Source organism: Monopterus albus, unplaced genomic scaffold (genome assembly GCF_001952655.1).
Source record: "Monopterus albus unplaced genomic scaffold, M_albus_1.0 scaffold4.1, whole genome shotgun sequence".
Lineage (NCBI taxonomy): Eukaryota > Metazoa > Chordata > Actinopteri > Synbranchiformes > Synbranchidae > Monopterus > Monopterus albus.
In genome coordinates this window covers 6,269,310-6,291,592 of record NW_018127884.1, presented here as the reverse complement: position 1 = coordinate 6,291,592, position 22,283 = coordinate 6,269,310, and the positions used below count along the sequence as shown (strand labels likewise).

General features: G+C 41.4%; 1 protein-coding gene and 1 long non-coding RNA gene across 4 annotated transcripts in view; one reads left to right on the top strand and one right to left on the bottom strand.

Moving 5' to 3' along the window:
- zfhx3b (zinc finger homeobox 3b) overlaps nucleotides 1-22,283 on the top strand; it is a 232,069-nt gene that overhangs the window by 84,845 nt on the left and 124,941 nt on the right. For 2 of the 3 annotated variants that reach the window (XM_020607483.1, XM_020607500.1), the window contains exon 1: nucleotides 10,109-10,502. The exons of the other annotated variant lie outside the window; for it this stretch is intronic. The gene's annotated coding sequence lies outside the window, so the exon portion shown is untranslated. Of the gene's footprint in view, nucleotides 1-10,108; nucleotides 10,503-22,283 lie in introns of those variants that run through there. 3 annotated transcript variants of the gene reach the window in all.
- On the bottom strand, nucleotides 333-12,135 carry LOC109964303 (uncharacterized). The gene is made up of 3 exons (XR_002275492.1): nucleotides 10,714-12,135; nucleotides 2,050-2,127; nucleotides 333-1,960 (listed from the first exon to the last, which is right to left on the bottom strand). It is a non-coding gene; the product is annotated as an uncharacterized LOC109964303 (long non-coding RNA).

Sequence of the window (22,283 nt, the reverse complement as noted above, 5' to 3'; positions counted from 1 at the left end):
AGGACCCAGAGGGTCAGCTGCCTCACATTAGGACAGCGATAATACAGTGGGAGTCGGGAGTGGAGAGGGCTCCAGTGTGGGGCAAAGCAGCTCCCCTCCCTGGCCTGTGCGCTGATGGAGCTGCACTCTTTGCCCAGGGCTCCAACACTAGACCTTATTTTTCATGTGGACTACACACTGTTCTGCTGCAGTCAGGGTCGCTGCCTTTGTGCTAGCCCTCCCCCTTTTAGAGAGATAGACATGCATGATTTCATACATGAAAGATGTATGTAATTGGACAGCAGGGCCTATGCAATACATTTACTAATCTAACCAGAATATGTTTACACCAGTATCCTCTTTCTCTACCTCCTTTTTCCTGAGGAAATGTATTTACACATATTCAAAAACATTAGATCAAAAAAATAGAAACAACACAGGTTATCAATCTTGTTACTTGCCTTATATTTCATTTGAATGTGCAAAACACACAAGCACAGCCAATATATCTCACAATTTCAGTTTATCAGTGTTTGTCTCAGCCACTTATGTTGTAATTTAAAGTGAAATGCAGTGGATTCTGGTATATACAGCAGTATATATTTGTAAATGGATGTGTATTCAAACACTCAGAATGTTAAGTCTGAAGCTGCCACCACTGCTAATGCCTCACTGTTCTGGGTGAAGGAAAAAGATTAAGTTTACTTTTCACTCATCTCAAAATATGATGGTTTACAATTAAAAATGTGGCCCTCATTTCTGCTTGTCATGTACAGTACCTCCTCGCAGTCAAGATAGCTTGTTAAATACAATTAAGAAAAAAAAATAATGTAATAGCTGAATATACACCATAGAATCATTTTTCATTTATAAATACAAACCAGAAAATACATTACATCCATGAAAATACTAACCAAAACATGAGGATTACACATTATAGATGTATTCAGTGTTTTGATAATGTTGTCCTTATGTTTGGTTTACATTCTTAGATGAAACAGCAATTCACCACCTATAGAAGTGCAATGCATTTCAAATACATGCTGCATAGTTATAAAATGGTTCCCTTGTATTCAGACTAAGAATACAAAATGTAATTACACTGTGAAAACTCTGTTGTGTATTATTGGATTGGAATGGGGGAATGGGACTGTGAACTCGGTTTCAAAGATCTTCTGTTGTCTAAAAGCTGGACACAGTGGGACATTGAACAAGGTGCTCTTACAGCCAAATATGTCTGAAAAGTGGATGTGTACAATCACTGCAAATTACAATTGTTATTTAAGTTCAAGATGATTCCAGATTCATTTACAAGCTGCAATGATGTGAATTAATGTGTGCCTGTGATCCAATGCTCACATTTTATTCTCTAAGCGATGAAAGAGAATATCACATCAGTGTCTGTCATTTGACCACAGGGAGGGTATGACCTTTTGAAATTCAAAGACAGTTTTTCATGTTGATATCTTTTGCCCTCATAAGCTACAAAAACAACTTGTTTAACTGGATTCGATTCAGCTGATACACTACAGGGTTGTAGGGATGCGCATCATAGATTATTCAGTAATGACAGAGCTGACAGAATTAGAAATGGTATTACACAGTTTCTAATTTTTTTCTAATGTGATGTCAGTCACATGCATGTGAATGCCTGTGCTTCCTCTCAACACATTTAAGAGAGGAGGCCCTCTCTAGCACCAAATAGACAGCCAGACTACCAAATGAGCTAAACAAAAGGTAGGGTATGTGCTTCAGTTAGGGGAAAGGTTGTATTTCTGCCACAGGAATGAGGTCAGCCAACTGTTGCACACATGTTGCAGTTCATAACACAAAAGCAATCTTGGCAGGAAGGCAGGCTGCGTGAGCTGAGAGTGCAGGTAGCAAGGATACAGGTGTCGTTCACAAGCATCTTCCCATGCCTGATGTGTAAGGCCTCTGACTGCCGACGCGATAGCATTCAATCCGAGTTGAAACGCTCAACCTGTGAATTAGACAGATGATATGTTTTTATTGTGAACTGAATTAATGGACCATATTTGACTTCAGTATTACCTACGTATATGTACATACATAGATAGAGTAGAGGCATGATGCAGGCAAAGTCAGTAGGTGGACTGGTGCGGACCTCCTGGTCTCAACCCACCCCTCCTGTAGTGCAAAAGTAAACACCTTCACTATTAACTCCATTAACGAACCAACACCTAAAAAGGAACAGCCCCACTAATCACTTGGTTTTATTGGATCCAGGAACACTCAGGGCTGGGGGGTTGCTCACCTCCAGTGAGGTTTTTAGAGCGCAGGGGCCAAACTGCTTGATGGACAGGCAATAGTTTATGACCCTCCCTGCCAATTCACCACCCACAGCAAATATGAGTGGGATCGCCTGACACAGTCAAAGTTTAGAAGAGCTGATAGGATTTATGCTTTGACCATCTGAAATTACTTTCACAAGACTCCAGGTGGCTTTTGGTCCAGCGGGCTCCTTCATAGCTCTGGGGGTCTGATCACATGAAGCCTCAGATGAGCTTGTTGGGTCTGTTTCTAGATGCTGTGCAGATGGTGTCTGTCAGCAGGACCTTGTGTGGACTAGAGTGATGCGAGTTGATTTCTATGCATATAAAATTCTACACGATTCCCTGTGTCTCTATTCACTTCTTTCCCTTGTTTGAATAGCAGCCCACTGAGTGCCTGACTGTGTGTAGTAACTGGGGCCATGTTACAGTCAAACATCCAATGGCCACCGAGTAGGCCTATGTTAAGAAGAATCAAAAGCTGTCATTTTATTCATTGTTGCTAGGCTACCCTTGTCCATTATCCTCATTATATAGACTATGCATTATTATCCATCAATTGGCATCATTGTTGTCCTCATATTAACGTCATTGATCTGAATAGAAAAACTCATTATGTCTGATTCATTCTCCAATAATAAGTAATTGGGTGTGTAATTTGACGTATTTTACCTAAGCTGCTATATACGTTGTTTCAAACACTGTGCGATATGTATAAAAGCCCTCTACTGATTTTGCATGTTTTGGATTTTAACTGGTCTGTGTGATGTTTTTTTATTGATGCATTGTCAGAAGACACGCCTGAAATTATGGCTGTCTTGGCCCAGGCCATATACTTGAAGATAGATGGTGTTGCGGCATCCAAAGGCTGTGCGTGATGCGGGATTTGACCCCTCGCGATAATTCTGGATCTGCGTTTGCCTTTTGTGTCGCTTCCACCTGTTATATTCAAGTGCAAATGCAGCAAGCACGAAGTGGCATTTTAATAGGTTTGTCGTTGTATGGTTCGGTGATCCTCCCCTGTTCGGTTTGGGTCGGTTTTCCACCAGCTAGTGTTGCTGTAGCCTGGAGTGGTCATATGGCTCTGATTTGAGATCCCGCTGTTTCAGTGAGCCTCTCCAAAGCGCGTAAAACCCCACGAGTCCCGCCTGTCTCTCACCCGGTGTCTGTGACAGCAGCTTTCAGGAAATCTCCATTATTCATTGTATCTCCGACCTGAAATATGCATTATCAGAAAGCCTGCTGTCTGCTTGTCTCTTTGTTTACAAATTGGTCATCACTTCAGGGTGTATATGTTTCAAAATAATTTAGAAATTGCATATTTAGTAGACAGTATGGCGTTAATTTCCAGACTTAGCCATTTGTAAGCACTATGTGTGTGTGTGTGTGTGTGGGGGGGGAATCACAATTTATTTTGGCTGTTCCTGAGATTGGAAGATAGCCAACTGTACAGTATATGTGGGTGCACTTGTAAGGAATTGATCTAACAGCTACTAGCATGTATGTGTGTGTGTGTGTATATATAAATATATATAACTTCTCTCTCTCTATCTCTCTCTATATATATACATATGTGTGTGTGTGTACATCCCTTGTCATAAAGTCAATGGCAGTTTGAAAATAAACTTTTTGATGGTGATTTTGGCGGCGAGGTCTAATGAGGCTGGGCTGAGGCTTGGCAATTTCACAATTTGTTTGTTTTATTGTTGTGTTGGTGAGTGTGTGTATCTATTCAGAATAGGAAGAATAAGTAATCCGTTATATTTCTTAATTTTCGGTTTCCTTTTAAAATATGATGCGACACCGTGACATCCCCTCACCCCTTAACTACACACACACACAGAGGAAAGAGGGAGAGAGAAGAAAGTCACGCTCGCTCGCTGATTTGGGGGGGAATCGTGCGTGCGCGCGCACCCTATGTGTCTGGAGTGTGTGTGTGCGTGGGTGTGTGTTTTCTGTGACTGGATTTAATGGCAGTGGTCAGGATGAAATAATCTGGACAACAGAGTAAAGTCAGCAGAACAGCGGAGATTTGTGGATGTTTCTACATGTTTCAGATACTGACAGTCTCCAGATTTGGAATGATTCACTAAACCTAAACGTCAAAACTGTTTTTGAATTATGCATAGAGACGTTAATAAGGTCGTACTGTCTGGACGAGTAAATGGGTGAGAGATGGGAATTGATATGCTTTCTTGTTTCTGATGTAAATGAGGCAGAATGACCAGACGGCCCCTCCGTCATTTATTCTTTTCCAAACTCTGAAGTCACAACACCAGCAGCAGAAAACAGGTCCTGTGTTTTTCACCTCAAATCAGAAATATGGTGTCAGGTTTGCTCCTGTGGGTTGCATACGATCTAACATTAACAGGTAGAAAGCATTTCCATAAGAAATATTTGAATCAGCGTTAAAAGAAGGAAAATCAAACGAGCAGGTGATACGCTGAAATTTTGTCCAGGAGCATTTTAATAGTATTTTATTTCAGGAGGAGAGATCACCAAACAAAAATGAAATATCAATCAAAAAATAAATAGAAACATATTGGCTATAAACAGGCAGTCATAAAATCAAGCAACCAGAAAAACAGAAGGCAAAACCTGCCCATACACAATACGACGTCTGGAACAAAAAAAACCAACCAAAACTAACAAACAAAAACCCCATACACATGCGTTTAACACGACAGCATCTTCAAAACATTTAAATCAAATATCCATCCGTATGAACAGGACAAGATTTAGTCAGGTAAAACACTGAGGGCAGATTCGGGATACAATGCATCTGTGATAAAGTTCAAACAAGTTGAATGATGAATAAATGATCTGACATAGGACAAGCTATAACACAGGAAAGTCTATAAGTAAAACGCCAGAAATGACGATTACAAGCGCATTTCAGTGTGATACAGAAGGCTACACACACAAACACTGACTGGTATCCAAGAAGATTCTGCGTGTGCCAGTCATGACACGGTGATAAAAGGACGGACTGGAATATTTGCAAAAACTGCTTTAGAAAAATAATGTCGAAGATATAAAATACATTCGAATAAAGATTTGCAAAAATATATGTTTCCTGTCTACGGGAACCTATGCATTAAGCATTTAGTGGAAAATCAGAATGTAAATAGTTCGTGTTAAATTAAGTATATACATCTTGTGAACAAAATAATGTTTTAATCCAGAACTTTATATCAACTGTCCTTTGCTCCGCTAGTTAGGCAAAGTTCAAGTTTGGTCTGTGTTTGGCTTTCGTTCCTTACTCTCTAACAGTCAGTTGGCTATTTAAATATCATGGCAGTTCGGAGAGCATATGCACCGTCATTAATAAACTCTTTTGGTGAACGCCTAATCTGAAATGCTTCTGATTTCCGCCTGGATAGCCCACACCTATTTTGACCACGTAATAAACAGGGCACGTTGATTTATATCATTTACACGCGAGGCAGTCACATATATAATGCTGGACCGAAAGGCCAGAGGTCTAAAAGCCAAAGGTGCGCTTTTGCAACGACCAGCTGGTCCGCAGGCGCTTGGCTCCTGTAAAAGAGTTGATGTGCTGGTTGATCCCAGTGGTCAGGCTGAACATAAGAGGGCGCTCCCATTGCACCTGGATGCGCTGCCCTATCCACCCCAGACACATGGAGAGCCGGACACAAGCCTCTCACGTGTGCTGTGATTGAGCAGTAAACAGCGCAGCCTTGACTGTTTCATTCGGTCGAGGATCATAAAGAAACAAAGGAGGACTTATAGGAAAATAAGCAGGCCTATATAAATATTTTCTTAAAATTCAAATACTTTTCCCTAACTAGTTATACGTTTATTTAACCTTGTACTGTTAGGCAATGTCAAAAGGTTTTCCACTGTGGATCATCTCTATTTCACAAACCAGGACCAGGCTAAAGTGAGTTAGGAGGGGACTGCCCTGAAACTTTTCTTATCAGCCCAGCTGTGGTCAGAGTGCAGAACCAACCCAAATGCGCTACACGTTGTATACCATCTCTAAGGTATCAGAATTAGAAAGTAAAGTAAAATACCAATTATTTCATTTTCACCTTTACATTTTGCTCATTGGGTTTTCTACCCCACCTTCAGCTTCCGGTCCGCCCACACTAGGTTTCATGTAGAAATATGTGCATGTCACCCAGGCTGATCCTTTTCGTCTCTGTTTATGATACTGCAGCGTACCAGCATCTTAAGCCCGCAAATGTCTCAGAATATAATGGTCGTCATCTCTTTATAAAGTTAAGCCATAGGACTTTTCCCGATAACAGCATTTGTCTTTAAACACTTATTTCCTCTGGTTCCCTTTGTGCTTTGTCTGGTGCAGGCGCGCACCAAGGTAGTTGATACCAACATAAATTTGTATTTAATTTAGTCTGAATACATTCTTTTAAAAAGTTGCCAGTAGTGCACTTGGGTCTGTGAAATCGCCATCACAGAACACCGGCCCAAGCATGATAGAAACGATTATGGGGCTTTGCCCTCTGTGTGAGTACGCTGTTTTGTTCCTTGCAGTTCTGGTAATGGTCAAACACTTTCATGTGCCCCACATCTACGGAGCATGTATTTTAGGCTACTCTGCCTTTCTTTGTCATATGCGGGGGCTGTCATAGCCACAGGTTGTGTTGAATTTGCAATGCCACTCATCGATGTATGCCTATTGAGGCTGGCACGTGGACATTTATCCTTCCCACAGAGAGGCGCAATTGAATGCTGGTAACACAAAAGCTTCAGACCCTGTCAGTTCCCCCCTTTTCCCTTTTCAGTGATGCATAGGCCCTAAAAGCATCAAGGCCTCTGTCTGGCTGGTCTTCCTTTGACTTAGCCTGCACTACACTCAATATGGTCACTGATGGAGTAATGTCAATCAGGCCTTTGCATAAATTTGTAAACTGAAGTTTGCATTGTTGGGCTTTAGGCGACCGAGTGCCTCAGAGCTGCCTCCTACAAGCCTCAAATTACACCAGACTCTTTTATTATCTCGTAGCCCCTTTAACTCCACTCGCACGCTATTTTCAACCTATTCATTTTTACAGTCTCTTCTTCCCGAGAGAGCAGACACGTCGCAAATCCTCGAGATTCCTGCAGTCTGCCTCTCACACTGCAAACTGAGCTGTTCGACGGGGCGATGCAGTTTCCTTGTTTTGGTGAGAGAGCTGTGCTGTACAGCAGATGCTACGTTGCTTAAAAACAGGTATCAGTGCCTGCCTCGGCTCATGGAAGGCAAGTGCTGAGGAAATGCCGTGTTGGAGCACACCATACATTTTAGCAGCAGGGAGAGGGAGAGAGTGTGGGAGAGCGAGAGGGGGAGAGACGGAGAGGGGGAGTTCGGTCTTGGCCGTATAGGGTACAATATAAGAAGTTTGATTTTCATAGGCTCTTCAAAACCGTATATGCCATTGAATCTGTAGAAACGCTGCGTCCCAAGGGGGTCTCATAACCTTTCTAACCTTTAAATCGCAGGCCTTTGGAAACATAAAAACACAGCCTGTATATTTCATAAGCTATCTTCAGCACAACAACATCAGGAAAGGCATGTCAGTTGAGTGCAATTTTTAGAAAATAAAAATAATCACTAGTGCCATGCATTTCTATCCAACACACGTCTGAATAAATAAATATCTCAGGCCGTTGCATTAACTCATTTATGCTTGTCTCTTGTACAGTACTGTATCATGGCTACTTTAAGTTCTGGAGCATGTTTGGACAATGTTTGCATTCGAGTAGATGTGCCATTTAACTATTAACTCTGTATCGGAATCCACTATATAGGCGCAGTCTATCAAATCCGTATTGTTTCAATAAGCATAGCACGTTATGTGATCAGTGAAAGCGGCTACTTGTATTCAGTGGACCAGGACTCTCCATGGAGCTGTTTGAACAGAACGTGTGCATACTGGGAGTGAGGGATTGTCCATTTCCTCAGAGAATCAACAATAAAATTATCATAACAAAGAGCACTGAGAGACTCAAAGGTTGATTTTTGCAATACACTCTATTCATTCGGAGGAAACGAGAGGACATCAGGTAGAGAAACGAAGTGCTTTACGGAAAGATTATTAAGAAAAACCAACCTCTACAAATTTACGTTACTTTTGATCATGAGGATATCTCGAAATTCCAAATCAGAAAACACACGCTGACCACCTGGGCTTCGTGTTAGAATATCAGAACAACTACTAGGTCCGGGGCTGACCAAACAACTCACCTTATCACACATTCACACTGTTATTGTTGTTGTTTCAGATAGGCAGCACTGACATCGTGTTCCCACCAGTTTCATAAGAGATGTCAGGATAACCTGTTTCCCCAGTCATCCCTCTGTATTACAGCTTCACTTACAGGTCTTTCACTGGTGTGCTGTATAGCTAAACCTGTTTATATTTTCTAAACCCCCGTGACACATATTGTACAATTTAAATAAATTGTCACATCCATATAGGATCCAAAGAGGCTTCAACAAGTAGGCTTTTTATAAAAAGAGCTGAACTTCTTTGTATAATGTACTTAAACAAAGCAGTTCCCAAGACTTTGCCTATTTCACTGAAAAAAAAACATAATAAAAATAAACCTAGGTGCTATGGATGCCTTCACGTTATTGAAACAAATCATCTGTTTTATACTACAACAGTCTTATAAAGTGTTGTCCTTAATTTTAACCTGGACTGATATTTGGAGTTGACAGTAACTGTGAAAAAACGACACATCTTCATATCATTCATTTTACTTTCATATGGCGTGTTTTATAAAGATGGATTTCACTTTTTAAAATCTAGTTTTACTTCTACTGTTTTATTCAAATTAATCTGTACATACACACTAATCTGTGAGTTGAGTAACACCTTTTGGTTTAATTTTATTAAAACAGTCTTTAGTATTCTCTGCCCATTACGCCTCTCTTCATTAAATTAAATTGTTTTTTATACATTTTAAACATAAAGATAAACTGGGATTTCCCTAAATGCTGTTTACAGGTTGAATCGACTTAGGTTTATGAGTTAAAATTTTAAAGCAACGCATCAGAGCAATTTAATATTAGCTTTGACTCTGTACAAGTGGTATTTCTCTTAATCCTTAAATTCTATATTTATGTCTGCCAATATAAATACATTGCTAGCTCTGATAATATCCAGGTGCCAGTGTACCTACGATAAGCTCTGGTCATTGCAGATGACAACAGTACACTGCGGCAGCCTGTGTTACTGTTGCAGTGCTACAGTTTTGCATACATGTAAGAAATCGCTTTAAACGTGCGGACATTTTTTGACATGTGTTTGCTTTACTTATTGGGAAACATGACGAGTGTTTGCACAATTACAAGTGAGATATGCTAAAGAGCTGCATATTTCCATGTGAGCTACTGTAACTCTGTTAGATAGACTATTTCAGTAAGTTGTAACTACAAACTAACTGTAGAAAAGCAGCACTGTGTGCAGCTTTGACACGACTACGCTGAGAGAGTTAGGTTGGAAAAGACGCTAGAATAAAGCAAGACCGCTTATGCGCTTTTAGTGGACACAGGATGTGTATATCTTTCATTTTAAAAAGCAAAAACCGGAACAAAAACGTTTGAAAAAGTGAAAAAGAGCGGAGGAAAAGCTGCGCCTGTAGCGCCGGGCTCTGCCTGCTGCGGCTGCCTGCTCCAGTATTAACTTTCACTGTCTTCCGTCTAATCAAACTTACTTTCCGCTGTTCTTAATTCCATATTTTCAATTCCTGATCATTACTTTCCTCTTTTTTCTACTTGTATCTATCTATCCCTCCCTCCCTCCTCTTTTCCCTCCCTCCCTCCCTCCCTCTCTCTCCCGAGCGCTCTCCTTTGCTGAATCTTATTGATCCAGAAGGCGGCTAATTAGCCCTTCCCTTCGTGCCTGTGTAATGAAGCACATGCGCACTGAATTAATCACAGCCATTTTTTGCAGGAAACTAATTAGCAGGAATAAAGATCCAAAGAGTTTTTTCTTTTCAATCATCAGATCTCACTTTCACCTCTTCCTCGCTCCCTCTAACACAAGACTCATCGCCTGCTTTGCATCCAAATTATTTTTATATTGCCTTTAACAACTAATAGTACCTACTTCGTTTTTTACACTCCGCAACAACAATGATCTTTCTTTTGCCACCCTAAGCGCAAACTGACCAAAAGCGGACTGCCTTGATGGGATCTTTAGCTAAATCATCTCAATACTGGATTAAAAAGCGAGGATCACAAAGCGGCAGCGAGAAATTGTAAGTTTCAACTTTGCGTTTGTCTCTTTTCCTCTCTGTTTCCACGATCCTATTCTTTTCGCTGTGCACTTATCTGAACCTCTTTCCTATGTGTTCGTAGTTTACGTGTAGCGGAGCTGGCTATTCTTACATTGTGAGAATAGACTGGCGATCACAAGTTCATTTCATGCAAGTAGTTTGGGTTTATTCTCGATTTTATTCGTATCGTTACCTGTGTTTACATCAGCGTTCGTCCTCTCCTCCTCATGAATGGAAGATAAGAAATGGGCAAGACAGCGATCCTCTCCAAGCAGTTGATCGTAGAAAAGCACGATTTTCAAACAAATATGTGCATTTCGGTGGATCTGGTGAAGGTATAGAGGGCTTATGGTTGTCGAGAAACATGTTTTAAGGCATGGTTGGGATAAGAAAGGGGGCTGTTTTGAGCGAGCGAAGGGGAGCGGCAGCTCCATATGAGCGCAGCCCAGAAAAGGAGCTCTAGGTCCAGCCTGTGGGTCCGTGTGAGTCCGGCAAAAGGGAACATCTCTCGCTTTCTAATTTTGACAGATTTGACACTTGCCATATCCAGGGGGTTTTGGCACCGTCGTGTGCTTATAAAATCCTCTTCTGGATAAACACATTTTTGTTCCTCTTCGACACGTCTCTGAAACGTGCAATCCCTCCGCCCTCTCTAGCTACACTTTTCCTTTTACCCCACTTTGTCCATCTTTGCTTTTTTTATTTTTCATGGCTGTTTGCTTCTTTTGAAGCGTAGTTTTTAAGTCGATTCTCGTTCATTCCCCGACGAAGTCACATGCAAATCGATCGACATGTGTGTATGTGTGCGTGCATGGAGGGTTGGTGTTTGCGGGTGTGTTTGAATGCGTTGTGTTGAGAAAAAACGGAGCCCCGGGTCTGCTTCATGACAAGAGCGGATCAGCAGGACCGTGTGCACGGAAAGCCCGAGAGTCCGAGTTGCGTTTCAGAGAACAGACATGTGGTTTAGGGAGGACATAGGCAGGCTGCAGCCTATCTGCTGCCTCCGACTACTTGGCTACCACAGCTGACTTTCTACACAACATTTTTTCCCCGAGAAATGCTGACCGGAATGAAAACAAAACCTTGCACTGTTAGTCTGACCTAGACACAATCCCTCCAAAGTTACTGCCTGAAACTTACAGTATGGTCCGGGCGAAACCTATAGGTCACTGCTTACATTTAGCAGCCACTTAGCCAGTTAACATGTGTGGGTCTTTTTGTAAAGTTAAACTACACAAGGTGTCTTTCACATGCGAAATAGGATGTACTCTCGGAGGGGAAAAAACGAGGATTGCAAAGAGACAGCCTGTCTAAGATGGATGGGCCTCTTGCAGAAATATTGTTCTTTTTTCTGCCTGGAACGACATTGTTACCAATCTAGCCCAAAATGGATCTGATCGGAAAAAAATCGAGAAGACGGAAATGGAGCGGTTATCTTGGCGTTTAGACGTTATTACAAGCCAATAATTCTCAGAGATAGGATAAAAAAAAAAGCCAGTACTTTTCGGACGGGATGGAGCTCTACACAGTCAGAAAAATCTGCCAGAATTAGTCAGTCTGGGATTATTTTTCGCGACATAAAGTCGGGAAGAGAAAGAGGGGAAAAGAGGTTTTGCGAGCGAGCACAGGCAAAGATAGGCTGTGTGTATCGTTTTGGGAAAAACGGAAAGGGGGCCGAGAAGCTCTGTGTGTGTGTGTGTGCGTGGGAGGGTGGGGGGCAGGTCAGAGGGGGGAACAGGGGTCATGGAGTGAGTGCAGAGATAAAAAAGAAAGAGAGGAAACCCCCTCGCAGGAATGACGGGGAGAGAATGGGTCTGGCTGGGAGAAAATGATGATGGTAGTAGTTGGTGTGTTTTGGGAGCCACACAACGCACTTGTGGTTGTCAGCATCTGCAGGATGAAGACTCTGGCTTTAGTTTAAGATGGGCGAAACACAAGCAGACTGCTAACAGGTTTAATAAAGTTAAATGCTAAAGCTGTCAGGCGGTGAGAGAGAGAGAGAGAGGCAAAGAGGGAGGGGGTAGGAGTGTTGAAGAGGTTGGGTGGAGGGGTCAGATAGCCATGGGCCATAGAGGAGGAATCAGGGGAAGAGGTCAGATAAACAGATTCCTACCTTTCAGACTGGAGAAGAGCAGATGAAAAAATTCTCAGCAGCAGGAGAAAGAAGGGAAACTGACATTCATGCTGAATATTTTGATCAGTAATCATATCATGTGTAATTCCTTCTTTTTGTGCATTGCTATATATTTCTTTACCCCATTTTTTTGCATCTGCAGCAGTAATTTTTGTGTGTTTAGACTCCAATCATTAGAACTGTGAAGGTGTTATCATATAGGACAGGTAGGCTGCTGTGCCAAAACTCGAGAGATCTCCCTTCCTCCCGTGTCTCCTCTCTTCTTCCTCCTCCTCCCTCTCTCCGTCTTCTGTTACAAAACAAAGACAGCAGAAATGTTTACTGTCATTTCACCTGTCTGATTTTCCTCCTCTCATTGTCATATTTAAGTTTAATTATAACATTTCCTGGCAAAGGTATAGGAATGTCAATGGCTTTTTTTCTGTGTATTCTGTTTCAAATATGTGTTTGTCAGACATGTTTGGTGGAGCTAACTGTAGTATCTCAGGCTCATCCCTGACTGTGATACTGGAAATATTCCGTTCATGTTGAAGTGCCATTAGTGATGGTTTTACCACAGCCAGCGTTTTAAAAACATCATTTAAAATGGGCAGTTTTTTCTTTTTTTTTTTTACCTTGAACTCATTACTTGTGCTCAGTTATTTCTTTCTCTTTTGTGAATATGTTTATCAAGGCTGGATTTTCATTTTTTAAAAATTGGTTTTTCAAAAACATTTTAATATTTCTTTTAAACATTTAGGTGTAGATAAGACATGTGCCATAACTGCTGGGAAAATAGGAAAATGGTGTATAAATAAAACAAATATTTCACTCCTGTAATTATTCTAATTAACTTTATTAGAAGTAGTGTTAAATTATTTGGAACTGATTAATAGATATTTGTTGCATCAATTAACTGTTTTAAACCAAATGGTTATTTAAAAATTAGACCAAATTTTAAAAATGTTATCTGAGTGTGTTAGACAACTTTTTTTTTTTGTCTGTTAGGATCAGAATGATAAAAATGATTTATTTGTGATGGTAGTTCTGTGCACCTAGTGATCAAACTAGATTCTAGTTGTGTCAGTAATCACGTAAGTAAATATGCTTCAGTTGTTGTCTGTGTGTGGTTGCTGCTGTGATTATTCTTCAGAATATGAAGAGAATATTTGGTTTTGCAGTGTTGTGATGTGATGACAGTTTTTAAAGCGGAGATGTGTAGATGCTCCTGATCCTGCACAGCAACAAAACGGTCGTCCCCCTCTATTACCATATTCAATAACAGATATATTCAGAGTATTCAGATGCAGCTTGACTCTATGAGTGGGAACAGCATGTCCAGTTTGGGAAACGAGGTAAAGGGAGTAGCAGTCGTCATGGATAGGCTCATTTCATGGTTTTAGGGGGTAGACAGCGCCTCTGGCTGTCATAACCCCTTCTCCTCCCTCCCAGTGTGCCTCTCCCTCTCTCTCTCTCTCCCCCATCTCATTCCCTGTGTGTCTCTCTATATCTCCCTCCGTAACTCCCACCTTTCCGAGCTCGGGCACTGGCACGGTGGGGGAGCTCGCTGCCATGTCCTTGGTAGGAGAGAGCCCTCTTTGGGTGAACAGCAGGCTAAAGCCGCACATGGGAGATTCAGCACAGTTTAGGTTGGTGTGCCTGACAATGTGTATGCACACAGAACACAAAAATCCACTTATTTGTGCTCTCATAAACAAAATGTAGAATTAAATTATCATTTTTTTTATTTGTTTTTTTTAAATAAATGATCACAATCAGTTAAAATTATTTTTTTTTCTCCTGAACATTGTTTGCTCTCTGCAGCTGAGGGCAGTCGACACAGTTTTTTTGGTTTTGAATATGCCAGGTTGTGCAGCAAGGACTAGTTCTTCCAGCTGTCCTGCAGCCAAGGCCAGTGAATGTGTCCTACTATCATAAAAGAGCTGGCAGGGGGCGGGATCTCGGCTCAGCACAGGGGTGAGGGAGAAGGGAGAGTTTAAGAGATGACTGTCATGCTCAGGTGTGTGTGATTGTGTGTATGCTTGTGGCATGCATGAATGCTATATCTGATCATTAATCCTGGTGTCCAAAGGGGCTCCTCTTTACACACAGAAAGCACCCCATCTTCTTTTGAGCTTTCCTTCCTCTTCTTCTGTGTCATCCTTTTACCTTTTTGAAGTCAAGTTGGCAGATATTTTTGTGGTTTGCTCTTTCACAATATGTTATCGTTTTAGCAATCTTGGTTAAATCATTGTGGTAGACTAGATTTATGAGCGAGAAGATGCACATGTGTCTCTGCATGTGTGTGCGCGCAGCGGTGTTCTGTTTGTGTGCATACTGAAATTCAAAAAAAAAAAATTATGTGCCACTTCAGCACTTTGTTATGAGACACGTTTGATTTTCTTGTCAATTTTTAAAATTAATTTTATAGATTGTTAATATTCAGACAGAACACAACAGACATATGTTTTGATAACACAGCATTCTCAGATTGTCGAGCAGTCAAACAGAGCACAGAAAGACGGGTGGAAGGGACAAAATCATTTTCCATTCTGGGTGTAAAAGCAATGCATGGATTGTATTTTGACATCCTCTCCTTCAGTTAAGGAAATTCATGAGTTATCGTAGAATAAGATGTGATGCAAATAATATAGGATACAAATTTGTATACCATTTCTAATGGATTAATGCTGTTGTTGTCATGGAAGGGAGTTATGATGTGTGTGTGTGTGTGTGTGTGTGTGTGTGTGTGTGTGGATCTGCGTCCTTGACGAGAATTTCAGTATTGCTTCTGTAATAAGTGAACAATGAGCTTTGTAGCGAACAAGGCTGTTTGTTACAAAGCTGTATTGTAACAGTGATGAAGACTGGGTTCCTGAGCTGCTGTATCGACTGAGTAGGAGAACTGTGTGATGCATGCCTGTCCAGGACTGGAAGTACTGTAAAAGCTGAGTGTGTGTGCAGTGTGGCGGCTGCGACTGACTTCGTATATGTCCTAATGGAGCAGCAGCAGTCCGCTCTGGTGTTCATGCATAGGAGGAACAATGGTTTTGCATCTGTAGAGGCTACATATACCTACACACAGGCAAGGCAGGAATGACAGGGACCACTCCAAGGGCTGCAAAATTGAACAAGGTTGCACCCCAGCCCCCCATAGGCCCATCCCTCTTCTGGACCCTGGAGGCCAGCATTCCACCCTCCGCACTGGTGCTTATCATCACAAAGGATAGAATGCATAAAACATGGTGGACGCTTAGACAGAGGCAGCCCAGGTTGCCTGTTTCTCCCCACACTGAGCCCTGGAACAATACATGGGCCCCTCTGGCCTGTGACTCTGACGACACACACGCCGTCTTTTTATCCTCCCCTATTTCTTTGTCATCCTCTTCCTCTTCCTCTATGTTACTGTGCTCTGTGGAGTGATAGCTGCCCTCACATTGTTTATCTGTGTCTGTGAAATCTGCATTGTGTAACTGAAGCACAAGTGCGTGGACGAGTGTGTGTGTGTGTGTGTGTGTGTGTGAGGGAGGGAGAGAGCCAGTGACAGGTCTAAAATATTGACAGTGCATCAGCTGCATAGCTCGTGCCTTCAATTTTCCACGTTATCTATTGTATTATCTTTTTTTTTTTTAATAAAATGCCAAATAATTTAAATTATAATAACACTGTGTACTCATCATATGACACAAAGGTCAAACTTAAACAATTTAAATAATTTTATTCATATGAGGAAATTACATTTTGATAAAATAAGATATGTTTCAGTGCAGTCAGGTGATCTGCATTTCACTCCATCAGCATGTCATTTTTCCAACTCATTAATTTATAGCCAGGTCACTTGATGCAACATCATGACTTTTATTAGTACCAAATACAGTGTACGTATTTGTATAATCGAGCTGTCAGTTTCTCAGCTGATAATATTTTATTTCTGTTCTTAAATCTTGGTGAGAATTCAGTTTTGGTTTCAGGTCATACTAATTTTAAATATCCTTACTGTGTGTGTACTGCATCCATTCAACTCTGTGACTGTGGCAAACAGTAGTTATGTGTGGCTGAGAGGATTTTAGTTTATATCTGTCTATACGTGGTTATGATAGCTGGGCTGTAGGAATGCACTGCTAGGATGTGCTGGACCCCAGCAGGTCTGTGGCACTTCCTCTCTGTGTACCTCGCAGCTTATCCTCCTCAGGATTATAGAGAGAAGAAAAGAAAAGACCAATGCCAGGAGCACCCTTTCCCTCTCACACACTCTTCCCCATTTTTACAATTCATACACGCACAAAAACATCTCAACAAAAAGTGTAATTCACTTGCAAATGTGTAGTATCCCGTCCATGTTCCCAGTGGAGGAGAGGGAGAGAGAGAAGGAAAGGGAGGGGCAGAGATGGTAAGACACAGAGAGCAGGCTGCATTTGTATTTCAGTGTGAGACAGGGCTGAGGTGAAGCTACTGACTGCTTTTTCCTGGTTAGGAAAAGCGGCCGACTCTGTCTGCCCATTGATAGATCTTATGGGGTTTGTGCATGTATCATTTTTACCATGTATGTGTGTTTGTGTGAGTGCTGTTGTCATACAGTAGGTATATAACTTGCAACCGCTATTTTTCATTCCCCTAGCTTCTCCTGAGGTGGCCTGGTGTTGATTCGCTCATTGCCCCAGGCGACTGATCTGCCAGAACTGAAGGGGTTAAGAAGCAGGGATAGCCCTCTTTTGTCTCTGCGGCCCTCTTTGCTATTGTTGTTGTGGAATTGAGCTCGGTGCACCTCACTTGACCACAGCAAAGCAATAAAATGGCCTCTAAGTGCTGTAGCCTCTGTAGTCCTCTGATGTCAGCTCTCTTCCAGCTTCTGCTGCTATATTTTTCTTTTTCCCTACTAACACATGGGCATGTCTTTATGTGCATTGTATAGTATGTGCAACATATACTGTACATTGTTACATACCCTGCTAGCCTTTTTATATTTACTGCTGTGAGGTTATGTTTGCATATCTTTATTTTTATTATTTGTTCAGAGGTGTATGTGAATCACTTACCAAACACCTAAAGAGCATTGAATCTAATTTTACCTGTGTTGGTGCATTGTATACAAGCACAAAAATATAGATGATCAAAATATATAATTGTGAAATACAAATTGTAAAGTGCAGTTTTGGAAGTGATTAGTGGAAACTGTTCAAATAAAGCACATTTAAAGATGTACACATTTTATATTTTTAATGATCTATGGAAATGATTAAGTATTTATTAGACCTTTTCATTGAGCAGAATGAAAATATTCTGCATTTTAATATTCTCTGATCATGTATCTGCTTCTGTGAACGGCAGTAAATAACTAGGCCAGGCTGACCACCAACTGATAGTCTATCAAATCGAATGAAGAAGAGCCGCTTTTATAGCTGCTGAATGAGTGAAAAAAATAGTTGGATGCCTCGGTTTCTTAGCTATGCACTGTTTTTTTTTTTGTTTGTTTTACTGCTAGCAGTGATGATACAAATACTGTGTATAAAATTTTTATTTTCCAGTTTGAAAATGTATTATTATAATGCATAGTGTTGGTGGTATTGTGTTTGATTGCACAGATGATTGTTTATAGCGGAGTCCCACCTCTGCAGACATTGTAATTAAAAAGAAGATATACTGCATGTGCGTCTGTCGCCATTCCATCTCCTTTCGTCAAATAAGCGTCTGGCTGATGCAGTGAGCATGTCAGTGGATTTATGAAAGATTTCTGATTGGCTGAATTAAAATTGGCACTGTCCCGAGTGTAAACCATTTATGCCAGGTGCTGTATAGACTGCACTAGATGTTACACCAAACTGCAATTAAACCAACATTTCCTCAAAGATACAATATTACACCTCCACATTATTCTGAAGGGTGTCTCTGTCTTGTTTGCCTTTGCCTTACCCTTCTCCTCTCCTCCTCCCACAAAGCACGTGTGGTTTTCTCTTTGGGTCTCACTATACCTAAAACAAATGCTCTTTCTCATTTTCCCTTTGTTAAATGAACAAACATGAGGACCTCGGTGCCTCATAATAAATTGATTAGAGAGACACAGACTCCCACACAGCATCACCAAAAACTAGAGATGTGTGTGCGTGCCTGTATTGAGCCTGAGGAGGAAGAGATATACTCTCTTCTTTTTCCTACCATACACACACCAACACATTAACTAAAAATGTATATTCTTCCAGATTAATGCTAGTTCTTAAATTCTGATCCTCATGCTCCCACCTCTCTGGCAAGCTATACTCTAACTGCTATTTTGTACCCGGTGGCTGATGTCTCATGACAGTGACAGTGCTGTGGCGTTTACATTTTTGACATGGAGCCCTCTGTGACTGTTTGGTTTTCATTCTGACGTTCAGAGCAGAGATTTAGTCTAGGCTGGAGGGGGTGGGGCAGGTCCCACGGGGCTGACACAGGGCTAGACGGCCGTGAAAGACTGGTGACCTCGGTTTTGTGACGTCATTTGCCTCGTCTGGTCACCATGGCATTCATTTTCCCTACTGTTTAATGGATGAAGATAGGGGCCCAGGCTAGTTTATGCAGCTTTCGGTGATGTTTGGGTGAATTTGGAGCCCCAGTACAAACATAAGAAAGCATGATTCCCATTTATAATAAGGGCTTGAATTTAAAACATCCCTTCTATCACCTGATCATCTGCTATATATTTGCAAGTCTGCCACATTTCAGATTAGGTTTAATTAAAGGTGACATTTTCTTCTCTTTTTCTGGCAGGGCTTAACATTTGACTTTTCTGCTCCACTCAGGTGGTAACAAATAGTAAGCGAGCATTATTGTGTGAAACTGTAAAACAAAAGTGCACCCTGACCACATATAGGAAGTCAGCCTGAGGTAAGAGCTAGGCTCAAAATGGATACTGACTGTTATAACAGTTTTTCTCCTCATTACATGCCAAGTGCATGCCAGTTATTTGGCAAGAAATGCTCTGCTTTTCCTTTCTCATGCTACTTTTTCACTCTCCATCAAAGTGATGTTTAGCACTTTTCCTCCTAGAACCATTGTAAACCATGTGTGTTTGATAGAAGTATAAAAAAATGCCTCAGCAGAGGTATATTTAGTGTGGTGTGTTCTCTGTAAATTCACTGTTGTCCATTCAACACAGGCAAGGTGTGTGTCTGTATCAGGAGGAGTGTGGCTGCTCTTACAGTTGCCATTTTTTGAAGCCAGGTGTTTCCTCGTGTTGGGTCATGCCCTGATGGGGAACAACAGGCTTTATGGCAGGTGAGGACCAAGTTGTTAATGCTAGTGGATAGCTATTCATTCTGTGGTCTTCCTGTGCCATGATCAAAACTCAGAGAACTTTTGCAGGCAAAATTGCACCCTGAGCAGAGGATTAACACAGGAAGTAGCCCTTGTATGGTGCAGGAGCTCCGTGGATGTGCTCTTTTCCTTCCAGCAGCACCAGGAGCAGGACAAGTGTGTCACTGACACAGCCTTTGTTTACATGGACAGAATATGGGTTTGGAGGAAGGAGAAAAGAGAGAGAGGTTGTGGTGAGGGCAGGGGGGGGGAGAAAGTGGGACAGCAGCCTCATCACTTCCTTCCTTTCTATAGTTTTCTTTTTTCATGAATCGCCATTGTCATAACGACAGTAGGCAGAAGAGGAAGTGTAGAATGGAGGCACATGTCCCCTAAAAACATTTTGCATACGTACCTACAATGCATGAAAACCTAAAACTGTAGAAAATCTAAAAGTTGTATGTTTAATATTGAATCTTATTAAAGCATGCCTAAATGTAGTCTACCTCTGCCTCTAATCTGCCAGTTTGGTGTACCCTGCTGCAACTAAAACACAGCTCCTTTTTTCAGCCAGACAGGGTACATTAAACAAGCATCTATGTTTTGTCCCTGATCAAGACAGAACACCAATTTCTCACACTCTGTAGACTCTTGAATTCCTTGGGACAGCTGCATGGATGTATGATTGTGCATGGGTATATCTATAGGAGTTTTTTTTTCCTGTCTTCCACATAAAGTTTCTGTATAACAAAACTGTACACTGACACCTGAACCCTCTGTCTTGTTGAGCATCAGTCCTGTGGTCAGGGTAAAATGTGCCTTTGTGTGACAGATGGCTGTGTGTGCCTTCAACAGGAAGCCTGGCTACACTGTTGCACAATCTGTCTAGAAACAAGAACCGAGTACCCACACTACAGTGCGCTGTCTGCATTTTGTGTAATGGATGCCATCTTGCCTGTAGTGGGTACAAGCACAAGGCGAAAGGAGGGTGTACCCTGACATAAGTGGACCCCAGAGACCTCCTGGAGGGGTAGAGGTGTGGCGAACGTCTGTTTTGGGCATGGCTTGTGTCAGAGTGTTTAGCATTTGGCTGTGAGGGCATTTATATGCAAATGCTAAACAACCTATTGGGATGGCTAATTACAGCAGGGCTTTTGTGTGTGCCAGGCAGTGAGAAGCAGGGAGTTTCTAGCACGCCAGGCCCGGACTTCCCCTTCTTGTTTACTCATTGTCTTTCTTTATTACCCCCTCATCGACACTCCCCTTTTGTGTGGCTGTGCAGTTTGCCTGCATGCTAGCTCCTCCCCTTGTGGTGCTAGAGTTAATGTAGTAGATTAAAGAGGCAGCACTCTGGCCCTGTTTACTTCCTCTTTTATCTGGTGGCCCAGCTCTGTTTTACTCTATAGCCATCCCTTCACTCAGTAGCTCTTGTCTAGCCACCACCTATTCAAGTAGGATTCAGCCTTATGGTATTCTCTCTCCAACGACTAATGCTCAGCTAATTACTTTGGGTGATAAAAATGCATTTAGGTCAGGTTCTAATGCAATGCAAATTTATGAGCAGGCAGAAGCAAATATTAACTTGTAGAGTTACTGATAGTCATTGGCTGGGGACAAAGGTACACCTCCCTTAACTGTCACATATGAAGGTTTTTATGTGCTTTCGGTGCCTCTGACTGGTTTTTTTTCTTTGTTGTCAGGGATCTAAGGACAGTGAGAGCAGGAACATTTTCCAAGTATATAGGCATCTGTATAAATGCACAGCTGCTGTTAGACTAAATCATAGTGCAGTAAAGCTGGCATACTAAGCCCTATTTTTAATATTGTAGCCAACAAGAATCTAAAAGAAGCATTTGTGAATAGAATATATAAATGGAATTTCTCCTCCTCTTCTTGTGTGTTGCCAAAAATTATTTGTAATAATGTCACATCCTTTTGTTAAAAGGTGTGAGCACAGTGTTTCATTATTAATGACTATTATTAATATGGTGAGTGAGGGGATTGTAATTAATTAGAAACTATGCTTTATGTGTCTGTGTGAGCACACTTTAGCATTACTTGGTGTTTGTGACCTCATGCCATCATCTAGTTTTGTGATCAAGTTGATTTTTCTTGTTTTGTTTTGTTTTTTTTTGTAAAGGTCCAGAATGAAACCTTGGGTACCTGGGCAACCCTGTCAGTTTGATACTGCTTTTTGCCTCTCCTCATGAATCGATCTAATTCTGTTTTATTCCAAGAGCATCAGAGATCAAGTGAAGCACTGCCTCCTTTATTATACAGGAAAACTGAATCTGTGTTTGTCATCCTATGTGTATGCTAGTGTACCTTGCCATTCTTTGCATTCAAAAAAATCGCTGCTGAAAACACAACCATATCAAACT